The sequence below is a fragment of the Loxodonta africana genome, chromosome 3 (assembly GCF_030014295.1).
Source record: "Loxodonta africana isolate mLoxAfr1 chromosome 3, mLoxAfr1.hap2, whole genome shotgun sequence".
Lineage (NCBI taxonomy): Eukaryota > Metazoa > Chordata > Mammalia > Proboscidea > Elephantidae > Loxodonta > Loxodonta africana.
Genome location: NC_087344.1, coordinates 23919065 through 23932180, shown reverse-complemented (window position 1 = coordinate 23932180; position 13116 = coordinate 23919065).

Sequence of the window (13116 nt, the reverse complement as noted above, 5' to 3'; positions counted from 1 at the left end):
AACACACCTGGATCAAAGGAGAATGAAGAACACCAAGGTCACATGATAACTATGAGCCCAAGAGACAGAAAGGGCCACATGAACCAGAGACTTACATCATCCTGAGACCAGAAGAACTAGATGGTGCCTGGCCACAACCGATGACTGCCCTGACAGGGAGCACAACACAGAACCCCTGAGGGAGCAGAACAGTGGGGTGCAGACCCCAAATTCTCATAAAAAGACCAGACTTAATGGTCTGACTGAGACTAGAAGAATCCCGGCAGTCATGGTCCCCAAACCTTCTGTTGGCTCAGGACAGGAACCATTCTTGAAGACAACTCATCAGACATGGAAGGGACTGGACAATGGGTTGGAGAGAGATGCTGATGAAGAGTGAGCTACTTGTATCAGGTGAACACTTGAGACTGTGTTGGCATCTTCTGTCTGGAGGGGAGATAGGAAGGTAGAGATGGTTAGAAACTGGCAAAATCGTCATGAAAGGAGAGACTGGAAGGAGGGAGTGGGCTGAGTCATTGGGGGAGAGTATATGGGAGTATGTAGTAAGGTGTATATAAGCTTATATGTGACAGACTGACTTGATTTGTAAACTTTCACTTAAAGCATAATAAAAATTATTTAAAAAAAAAAAAAAAAACTCGGCTGCTAACCAAAAGTTTGGTAGTTCAAATCCACCAGTTGCTCCTTGGAAACCCTATGGAGCTGTCAAACAAATCTGTCTTGGAAGAAGTACAGCCAGAATGCTCCTTAGAAGCGAGGAGGATGAGACTTCGTCTAATGTACTTTGGACTTGTTAACAGGAGGGACCAGTCCCTGGAGAAGGACATCATGCTTGGTGGTCATCGAAAAGAAAAGACCCTCAATGAGATGGATTGACACAGGGGCCGCAACAATAGGTTCAAACATGGCAACGATTGTGAGGATGGTGCAGGACCGGGCAGTGTTTCATTCTGTTGTACATTGGGTTGCTATGAATGGGAACCGACTCATCGGCACCTAACCACAATAGTACAAAGACTTGTACATGAATGTTCATAGCAGTTTTATTCATAATGATCCCAAACTAGAAACAACCCAAATGTCCATCAACTGGTGAATGGTTTAACATTGTGTCCATCCATGCAATGGAATACTTGTCAGCAATATAAAGAAATGAACTTTTTTTTTTTTAATTTTTACTGTGCTTTGGGTGAAAGTTTACAGACCAAATTCTTTTCTCACTAAACAATTAATACATGAATTGTTTTGTGACGTTGGTTGCCAACTCCGAAATGTGTCAACACTCTCCCCTTTTCTGCCCTGGGTTTCCTGTTTCCATTCATTTGGTTTTCCTGTCTCTGCCTTCTTATCTTTGCTTTTGGGCTGGTGTGCCCATCAGTCTTGCGTACATGATTGAACTACAAAACAGGGTCCTCATGTGTGTTACTGTTGGCCCAATAAATGAACTATTGATATGCACAACGACATGGATGAATCTCAAAAAGCTTTATGCTGAGCAAAAGAACCTACACTGTAAATAGTTCTAGAACAGGCATAGCTAATCAGCCTATGGTAACAGAATGCATATCAGTGATTGTCTTTAGGGTGGTAGTGACTGGCAGGGCCACAGCAGTGGCTTCCGGGGGACTAGAAAGTGGACTGTGGTTACACAGATGGGTTCAGTTTGTGGAAGTGACTTGATCTCTGCCCTTTCTTAATATATGTTACATTTCCATTTAAAAAAAAATTTACAAAAGAATGAGGTGGCTCTACAGGTTATAAAGAGTGTGTTTATAGAGGGCTTACTCAGCTCAGCAAGGCATTAAGTGTTTTTTATTAAATCCTTACAATCGTTTTCCAGTTGAGAAGAGTGACACAGAAAGCTTAAGCAATTTACCTACCGTCAAATAGTTAATGATAAGCAGTGGGCTAGAGATTTGAACCCAGGGAGTCTCACAACCCATCAACCCACACACACTCCACACGCCTGAATCATATCCCCTCTGGAGCAGCCCAGCTAGGTTTCCAAGTCATACTGTTGAGTACAAATAGAAAATTGCATTTAGTCATGTACGGTATGGAAAAAGAAACCGATGCCATATGTAACCGAACAGAAAAGATCTGAACTTGTCAGCAGTTTATACTGGTTACCTGTGGGAGGTAGAGGGGCCAGGAAGGGAGGAGGAGCCCAAAGAAGGCTTTTTCCTTATCTGCAATGTTATTTCCTCTTCTTTCTCTTCTCCTTTTTTTTTTTTCTTTCACTTGTCCTCCTCTTCCTTCTTCTTCTTACCCTTTAAAGAGGAGAAAGTATTCACGTATTTCTTTTGTAATTAAAATTCTATTTAAAAATAGATTAAAAATTTCTGGTATGACACCTCTTCACACATATATAAAAAGTAACTCATAATGGATCAACAACCTAAACATAAAAGCTAAAACTTAACACTCTCAGAAGAAAACTTAGGGGTAGATCTTCATGACCTTGGGTTTGGCAGTGGATACTGAGACACAACACCAAAAGAAAACATAGATGCATGAGACTTCATTGAAATTATAAACTTTTGTGCATCGAAGACTACTATCCAGAAGGTGAAAAGACAAGATACAGAAGGGGAGAAAATGTTCGTAAATGATATATCTGATAAGGGTCTAATATCGAGAATATGTAAGAACTCTTACAACTCAACAACAAAAAGACAAACAACCCAACTTAAAAATGGGCAAAGGACTTAAATAGACATTTCTCAAAAGCAGATATACAAATGGCCAAAAAGTACATGAAAAAATGGTCAAAATCATTAATTACCAGGAAAATGAAAATCAAAACTACAATGAGATGCCTCTTCTTTGGATTTACTTGCTGTTGAGTGCTGTCGGTGGTTTCAAAAGGCGAGCCTTCTACTTAATCGCTGAGAGCTTAACCCTTGTGCCACCAGGGCTCCTTTCACATCCACTTAGGGTGGCTATAATTGGAAAAAGAAACAAAAACAGAAAATAGCAAGTATTAGTAAAGGTGTGGAGAAATTGGAAGCCTTATATATTGCTGGTGAGAACATAAAATGCTGCAGCAGCTGTGGAAAAGTTTGGCAGTTCCTCAAAAAGTTAAACATAGAATTACCATGTTGTTGTTGTTGTTATGTGCTGTGGAGTCAGTTCCGACTCATAGCGACCCTATGCACAACAGAATGAAACACTGCCTGGTCCTGTGCCGTCGTCACAATTGTTGCTATGCTTGAGCCCATTGTTGCAGCCACTGTGTCAATCCATCTTGTCCAGGGTTTTCCTCTTTTTCACTGACCCCCTACTTTACCAAGCATGATGTCCTTCTCCAGAAACTCATCTCTCTTGATAATATGTCCAAAGTATGAGAGCTGTAGTCTCGCCATCCTTGCTTCTAAGGAGCATTCTGGTTGTACCTCTTCCAAGACAGATTAGTTCGTTCTTTTGGCAGTCCACCATATATTCAATATTCTTCACCAACACCAAAATTCAAAGGTGTCGATTCTTCTTCTATCTTTCTTATTCGTCTTTCTTATTCATTGTCCAGCTTTCACATGAATATGAGGTGATTGAAAACACCACGGCTTGGGTCAGGTGCACCTTAGTAGTCCGCAGGGTGACATCTTTGCTTTTCGATACTTTAAAGAGGTCTTTTATAGCCCATTTGCCATCTGAATTACCATATGACCCAGTAAACCCATGCATACTCAAAAGAATTGAAACCAATGTTTGTACACCAATGTTTATTGCGCCGCTATCCACCACAGCCAAAGGTTTGAAACAACCCCAGTGTCCACCAACAGATGAATGGAAAACAAGTTGTGGTACAGCCATAGAGCGAAATATTTCTCAGCCCATAAAAATGAAGTCCTGATGCCTACTGCAAGGTGGATAAATCTTAAAAGCATTATGCTAAGTGAACGAAGCCAGACATAAAAGGTTACATATTGTATGATTTAAGTTTTACGTACAATTCAGAATAGGTAAATCCATGAAGGCAGAAATCATATTAGTGGTTGTGAAATCCCACTGTGCCAGTGGCAGAAGCAGCTCTGAGGGGCACAGGTTGGCTTCCAAAAAAAGAGGTGGAAAATGCCAGGTTGTTCAGATCTAGCTGTATTAGAGAACTTACAGGGTTTGACGCCAGGATTCTCTCCACAGTTAGCGAAGCGTGGAGTGTCACCTGGGTAGAGAACCACGCTCAGCAGTGCAGGCTGGGAGTTTATATACTTAGCGCTTACATGCAAAGATGTGTGCAAGGGACCCAGGGGAAAAAAACTTCTCTACCGTATGATGAATGAGGTTGTTTTTGTACTAATTAACGGCTTCCAATTGACATGACCATGAAGTCAGTCATTTGCCGTATTTTTTCCTGGCCCGGATCACTGCTCAGTAAGGTACTCTGGTTCTCTCCCAGCATTCTTTGCAGGCAGAATCCACCTTCTATTCTTCAGGGCCCTCTCTGTGGTGGCTGGGAGATAGGGGGAGAAGGAGCAGGGAACAAATGCTTAATGGGTAGGGGTTTTCCTTTGGGGTGATGAAAATATTTTAGAATTAGATAGAGATGGTGGTTGTACAACGGTGTGAATGTACTAAGTGCCACTGTCACTGGAAACGGTTAATTTTATGCTATGTGAATTTCACCTCAGTAAGAGTTAACTTTATATAAGTATGGTATCACACAGCTGTGATGGGGGGAGCAGCGGGCACTGGGAAAGCACAGAGGAAGAACGTGATGGAGACACGGAGTGTAAGACAGAGAGGGCTTCCCAAAGGAGGAGGCCTGAGAGCTGAATGAGAATAGAACCAAGTGGTAAGAGCAAAGAGGGGCAGGCGTTCTGCAGAGAGGGCTCAGGTGTCGGAGGAAAGAGAAAGGCAAAGAGGGGAACTGAAATTATGGAAGTCAGTTGTCTGGGGCAGCGGTTCAGGGTGCCCTGCGGCGGAGGTCAACTGGGGGCAATGTCTGAGGGCAATGGGGAGCCACGGGGGATGTGAGAGTGGGTGAGACCATAGTAGTTGTATTTCAGAGGTTCCTTTAGTGACATAAAAAAGGGATTGAAAGGGGTTCCTAGTGGCAGGGTAGCTGAAAGAAGCCTGGTGCAGGCTGCAAGTGTCTAGAAGCTGGGATGGGCGTGGTTGCCATCAAATAGGCCAGGCTGGGCAGGGCCAGCCAGACAGAGCTGCTCTGTTCTCTGACCCCACTGCAGCTTTTGGGTTCATGAATTTTTCAGCCAAACAGGCATTGAGTTTCAGATTCCAGTGCACTAGGCCCTGGCTTTTGAGTTCTATTTACTACCTGAAAACATCTCACTAAGGGCCCTAGGAGGGGAATCCTTGTGAGGCTCCGGGGTGCCTGAGTTGGAGTGAGAGCCTGTATCGCCCCAGACCACCTTCTGAGCAGGGAGTGGGTAAGAGCATGGAAGGCCCTCCCTCCTTTGGGCAGAGGCAGTATGAATTCCTGGGCTTTGCAGGGCTCGAATCCCAGTTTGGTCACTACTAGCTGGGTGATCTTGTGCAAGTCACTCACCTTCTCTGAGCCTCAGTTTCTCCATCTGTCATATGAACATAATAAACCAAAAAAAACCCACTGCTGTTGAGTCAATTCCAACTCATAGCAATCCTATAGGACAGAATAGAACTGCCCCATAAGGCTCCCAAGGAGTGGCTGGTAGATTTGAACTGCCAACCTTTTGGTTAGCAGCTGAGCTCTTAACCACTGTGCCACCAGGGCTCTGTGGAGATAATAGTGTTCCCTAAATTAAAGAGTTGTCTCAAGGATTCCCACACACCAGATATTTAGGGTAGTGCATATGCCTGCACATGTTGTTAGGTGCTGTCAAGTCGGTTCTGACTCATAGTGATCCAATGCACAATAGAATGAAACACTGCCAGGTCTTGCACCATCCTCACTATCATTGTTAAGTTTGAACCCATTGTTGCAACTATTGTGTCAATCCATCTTGTTGAAGGTCTTCCTCTTCTTCGCTGACCCTCTACTTTACCATACATGATGTCCTTTTCCAGGGACTGATCCCTCCTGATAATTTGTCTAAAGTATGTGAGACAAAGTTTCGCTATAATGAGCACTATATATTGGATACACTGTGGACTGCCAGAAGAATGAACAAATCAGTCTTAGAAGAAATACTACCAGAATGATCCTTAGAAGCAAGGACAGAGAGACTTTGGCTAGCTTACTTTGGACACAATTGTTAGAAAAGGAAATCATGGTTGGTAGAGAAACCAAACCTGTTGCCATTGAGGGTCAGCAAAATGAAGGAAATCCTCAGTGAGATGGACTGACAACAGCAGCAGGGACGGGCTCAAACACAATGATCATGAAGATGGCACAGGACTGGGCAACATTTCATTCTGTTATACACCAGATCACCAAGGGGCTCTCAAACCTGATGACTCAGGCAATGTGTGGTGGAGTCAGGATTCAAACCCAGCACTTGTTCTCTTAACCACCACAATCCTCATTGTTGTCATAATTATCATCATTATAGCTGTCATGATCAAGCATGTTCCATGCACCATGTTGCATATAATAACTCATGCTGTTGTGTGCATGATAACCCAACAAGAAAAGTGCAGTTATGAATCCTTTTCACAGATGTGAAGACTGAGACCTTGGGAGGGAGGCCAGGTACCAGAGGCCACACAGCTGGCCAGTTGCAGAGCCAGAACCTGAGCTCGGGCAGCTGGATCTGGAGTCCATGAGCTTCTCTGGTGCACGTGTAACAATAAACAACAGCAAAACCAATACTAGTAACTGCTGTGTGCCCAACTCTGCACTGGGCTCAATCGCTTGGATCATCCCTGCTCATAAAGTTGTGGTGGAAATTCAGGGACACAGTGAAGGGCTGGCAATAATGTTGTCTTACTGTGTTACTATTTACAGGGCCTCGAAGACCTCTGTCAAATGTCAGCTCTGATCTTCCTGACTTATAGCCCCTATTCACTCTCTGTCAGCCCTGCCCCCTAGTACCCTTGTCTTCAAAGGTCTCATCCTCATCAGGAATCATCTTTTTTTTTTTTTTTTTTAATTGTGTGTCTCTCACCCTCCCTAGAACCGGGGTACCAGCCTTGTCTACATCACAATCCACAAGAGCACAGCGGGTGCTCAATAAATATTCATTAGCTGATTGGATCACCATCAACATGACCATCATCACCATAACGAAAACCCCTTCCAGATGCCCAGTTTAGCACACAGTAGGTGGTCAGTAAGGATATGCTGGAATAATATTATGACATAATAATTACAGTCATAATAAAACAGGTTGCTGTCCTGTTGATTCTGACTCGTGGTGACTCCATCTGTTACAGAACTGCTCCAGAGGGTACTTTTGGCTGTAATCTCTTTTGAAGCAGGTTGACAGGGCTTTTTTCCATGGCTCCACTGAGTGGGTTCAAATCACCAACCTCTAGGTTAGCAGCCGAGTGCAAACCCTTTGTGCTACCCTGGGAGTTGTAGCCATAATAATAACTATCATTTATCCTTTCCATATTCTATCTACATCTTAGTGTCACATTTTTCTTGTGTGCCATTGAGTCGATTCTGACTTATAGCAATTCCATGTGACAGAGTAGAACTGCCACATGGAGTTTGCTAATCCTTATGGGAGCAGGTCACCAGGTCTTTTCTCCTTCGAAGCCGCTGGTGGGTTCTGACATTTCAGTTAGCAGCCTAGCTTAACCATTGCACCACCAGGGCTCTTTTAGTGTCACAAACCCATTAACCCATTGCCACTGAGTCAATCCCAACTTTCCAACTCATAGCGACACTGTAGGACAGAGTAGAACTGCCCCATAGGGGTTTAGGGTTTCCAAGGCTGTAATCTTTACAGAAGCAGACTGCCCCATATTTTTCTCGTGGAGTGGCTGGTTTGTTTGAAGCATCTTTGGGTTAGCAGCCAAGTGCTTTAACCACGGCCTTACCAGGGCTTAATAAATAATTTTGAACAAATGGACAAGAGTTACGTTAGGAAAACACTAAAAGCAGCTACATTTGTCTTGCTCAGAATCCTTCCCAAGGTTCCAGTCACTGAGTGAAAGAATTTATTAGTGAGTAAATATTTGAGTGACAGAATAAACTAATTAGTAAATATTTATTGTATGAATGAATGAATTCAACAAATATTCAACACCTACAAAATTTTTTTTTTTTTTTTTTTTATACTGTGTACCTTTTTACCAGGTCTTTTACTGGGCGCAGAAGACACAGGCAGGAACAGGACAAAGCCCCGGCCCTATTGGGGCTTGTGTACTTACGGTAGAGACAGAGGAGAATGAATGAATGAATGGAGGGACCGACTGACAGACAGGCGGTCGGTTGGTCCGCTGTCTTCGCCCACCAGCACTCACAGGTGCAAAGAGAAAGTGAGCCGGGGCCTCTGTCTCAACCGAAGGACCTCCCCCTTCCAGCCCTCTCAATAGCTGTCGCGTCTGCCGACCGCGCCGCTCACCTGGCGGCGGCCTCCCCTTTAAGAGGGCTCACCTGGGCGCTCACCTGGGCGTGGGCGCTTCCGCAGGAAGAAGGAAGCGGTGCTGTCTTTACCTTCTGGCTCTCCCTCTTCGCCTCTCAGATCCACCGGCTGCCACTATGTCCGCCTCGGCCGTCTTCATCCTCGACGTCAAGGGCAAGGTGAGGCTAAGCGCAGGTGTAGGGGGCCAGACCGGTGAGGCTAAGCTCCCCCCAACCTAGGGGCGGCACATCCGCGCAAGCCAGCAAGACTCCAGAAAGCTCTTGGGGCGTGGAAACCAACGCCCCCCTCCACTCTAATTCCCGTGTGTCCGGGTTGAATTCTACCTCCACCATTTACTGGCCGTGTGCCTGGGACAACGGGCTTTGCCCCTCGGGTTCTTAATTTCTCCTGCCTTAAAAATGGGGGTAACTAAGGTCCCCACCCAGTCAGAACTCATAAAATTCAAAGTGTGTAAAGCGCTTAGCACATTAGCCCCGATGCAAACATTAGGCGTTCAATAAATTGAAGTTTATATTTCCATCACTGTCATCTTCCACAAAATTAATACCCGGGGAAGGCTGCAGAAGGCCCTAATTCCCCTTTAGAGCTGCTTTGTCCTTTCCTGAAGCTCCCTTATCCACCTTGTCATTCAGCAATAGCAGCAGTAACAATGGTGGTGTGAAAATAATACTGATAATATTAATAGTGAAAGCTATTTAGAAACTTGCTGTGTGCCCTCTCTGTTCTAACCACTTGACTCAACAGCCTAAGTACTATTATTATTGCTGGCTTACTGCTGGCAGGGCAGACAGACATGAACTCTAAGAGGTGCATGGATAGAATCTTCCCTCCCCTCCCCTCCCCTCCTCTCCCCTCCCCTCCCCTCCTCTCCCCTCCCTTTCCCCTTCCCCTCTCCGTTTTTCATAAGCCCTACCTTACCACTTTGGTGCATATGAAGCCCGGGGTGAGAGCAAGAATTCTGGAGCCAGGCCGCCTTGTTTCGATTCCCAGTTTCCCTGCTTACTATGGACATGGTTCCATAGACTCTTTCATAGCCTCAGCTTCCGCATCTATAAAATGGAGATGATGGCAACACCTCCATCACAGGGTTTTTGGTGAGAACTAAATAACGTGGTAGTTGTTGTGAGGTGCTGTCGAGATGGTTCTGACTCACAGTGACCCCATGTACAACAGAATGAAACACTGCCCAGACCTGCACCATCCTCACAGTTGTTGCTATGTTTGAGCCTATTGTTTGCAGCCACTATGTCAATTCATCTCATGGGGGGTCTTCCTCTGTTTTGCTGACCCTCTACTTTACCAAGCATGATGTCCTTCTCCAGGGACTGGTCCCTCCTGATAACATGTTCAAAGTATGTGAAGGAGCACTCTGGCTGTACCTCTTCCAAGACAGATATTTGTTCGTTCTTCTGGCTTGTTGTTAGGTGCTGTCCAGTCGGTTCCGTTTCATTCTATTGTGCATAGCAATCCTATGCACAACAGAATGAAACACTGCCCTGTCCTGAGCCATCCTTACAATCGTTGTTATGCCTGAGCTCATTGTTGCAGCCACTGTGTCAATCCACCTCATTGAGGGTCTTCCTCTGTTCCTCTGACCCTGTACTCTGCCAAGCATGATGTCCTTCTCCAGGGACTGATCCCTCCTGACAACATGTCCAAAGTATAGAAGATGCAGTCTCGCCATCCTTGCTTCTAAGGGGCATTCTGGTTGCATTTCTTCCAAGACAGATTTGTTCATTCTTTTGGCAGTCCATGGTATATTCAATATTCTTCACCAGCACCACAATTCAAAGGCGTCAATTCTTCTTCAGTCTTCCTTATTCATTGTCCAGCTTTCACATGCATATGATATGATTGAAAATACTATGGCTTGGGTCAGGTGCACCTTAGTCTTCAAGGTGACATCTTTGTTCTTCAACACTTTAAAAAGGTCTTTGCAGCAGGTTTACCCAATGCAACATGTCGTTTGATTTCTTGACTGCTGCTTGCATGGCTGTTGCTTGTGGATCCAAGTAAAAGGAAATCCTTGACAACTTCAATCTTTACTCCGTTTATCATGATGTTGCTCATTGGTCCAGTTGTGAGGATTTTTGTTTTCTTTATGTTGAGGTGTAATCCATACTGAAGGCTGTAGTCTCTGATCTTCATTAGTAAGTGCTTCAAGTCCTCTTCACTTTCAGCAAGCAAGGTTGTGTCATCTGCATATTGCAGGTTATTAATGAGTCTTACTCCAATCCTGATGCCCCGTTCTTCTTCATATAGTCCAGCTTCTTGGATTATTTGCCCAGCATACAGATTGGATAGGTATGGTGAAAGGATACAACCCTGACACACACCTTTCCTGACTTTAAACCACTCAGTATCCCCCTGTTCTGTCTGAACAACTGCCTCTTGATCTATGTACAGGTTCCTCATGAGCACAATTAAGTGATCTGGAATTCCCATTCTTGGCAAGGTTATCCATAATTCGTTATGATCCACACAGTCGAATGCCTTTGCGTAGTCGATAAAACACAGGTAAACATCCTTCTGGTATTCTCTGATTTCAGCCAGGATCCATCTGACCCCACTTGTCTGTCAGTTTGTTGTACTGTGGGGGTTTGTACATTGCTGTGTTGCTGGGAGCTATGCCACTGGTATTCAGATACCAGCAGGGTCACCCATGAAGGACAGGTTTTAGCTGAGCTTCCAGGCTAAGACTAGGAAGAAGGACCTGGCAGTCTACTTCTGAAAAGCATTAGCCAGTGAAAACCTTATAAATAGCTGCGGAAGATTGTCTGATAGATAGTTCTTCTGACAGCCCATGGTATATTCAATATTCTTCACCAACACCATAATTCAAAGACATCAATTCTTCAGTCTTCCTTATTTATTGTCCAGCTTTCTCACGCATACGAAGTGATTGAAAATATCATGGCTTGGGTCAGGCACACCTTAGTCCTCAAAGTGACATTTTTGCTTTACACTTTAAAAAGGTCTCTTGCAGCAGATTTACCCAATTCAATACATCATTTGATTTCTTTTTCTTTTTTTAATAAACTTTAGTATTTAACCCAGTTTTAAGTTTACAGAAAAATTGTGCACAAAGAACAGAGAGGTCCCATATATCCCCCCTAACAGCTAGCTTGCATTAGTGTGGTGGATCTGTTACTATTAGTGAGCATATAACCCATTGCCATTGAGTCGATTCCGACTAATGGTAACCCTACAGGACAGAGTTTCCAAGGAGCAGCTGGTGGATTCGAACTGCTAGTCATTTGGTTAGCAGCCAATTACTTAACCACTGCACCACCTGGGCTCCAATGAGCATATATTGATACATTATTACTAACAAAAGCCCACAGTTTACATTAGGGTTTGCTGTTTGTGTTGTACAGTTTTATAGGGTTTGGCAAATAATGTTACATGTCCACCATTAGAGTACCATTCAGAATAGTTTCACTGCCATAAAAATGTCATGTGCTCCACTTACTCACTATCCCCTCTGCCTGAATCCCTGGCAACCACTCATCTTTTTTATTGTCTGTATAATTTTGCCCTTTCCAGGAGCTCACATACTTGGAATCATACTGTATTTACCTATTTCACATAGGTTTCTTTCACTTAGCAATATACATTTAAAGTTCCTCCTATGTTTTTTCGTAGCTTAATAACTCAATTCTTTTTATCACTGCGTGATGCTCCATTGTATAGATGTACCACAGCTTGTTTATCCATTCACTTATGGAAGGATGTCTTGGTTGCTACCAATTTTTGGCAATTATGGATAAAGCCGCTATAAACATTCACACGCAGGTTTTTCTGTGAACCTAAGTCTTCAATTCATTTGCGTCAATATTTAGGAGCATAGTTGTTGGACCGTATGGTAAGCCTATGTTTCGCTTTGTAGGAAACTGCCAGACTGTCTTCCAAAGGGGCCATACCATTTTGCATTCCAACTAGCCATGAATGAGAGTTCCTGTTGCTTCACATCCTCACCAGCATTTGATGTTGTCAGTGTTATGGATTTTATCCATTTTAATAGGTGTATGGTGTCATTTGATGACTGCTGCTTCCATGGGTGTTGATTGTGGATCCAAGTAAAATGAAATCCTTGACAGCTTCATTATTTTCTCCATTTATCATGATGTTGCTTATTGGTCCAGTTGTGAGAATTTTGGTTTTCTTTATGTTGAGATGTTTATGGATTCATGTGTAATCCAGACTGAAGGCTGGATTGTCTTTGATCTTCATCAGTAGGTGCTTTAAGTCCTCTTCACTTTCAGCTAGCAATGTTGTGTCATGTCATCTGCATATCACAGGTTGTTAATGAGTCTTCCTCTGATCCTGATGCCACATTCTTCATATAGTCCAGTTTCTCAGGTTATTTGCTCAGCATACAGGTTGAATAAGTGTAGTGAAAGGACACAGCCCTGATGCATGCTTTTCCTGATTTTAAACCACACGGTATCCCCTTGTTCTGTTGAGCGACTGCCTCTTGGTCTATGTACAGGTTTCCTCATGGGCACAACTAAGTGTTTTGGAATTCTCATTCTTCACACTGTTATCTGTAATTTGTTATGGTTCACACAGTTGAACACATTTGCATAGTCAATAAAACACAGGTAAAAGTCTTTCTGGTATTCTCTACTTTCAGCCAAGATAT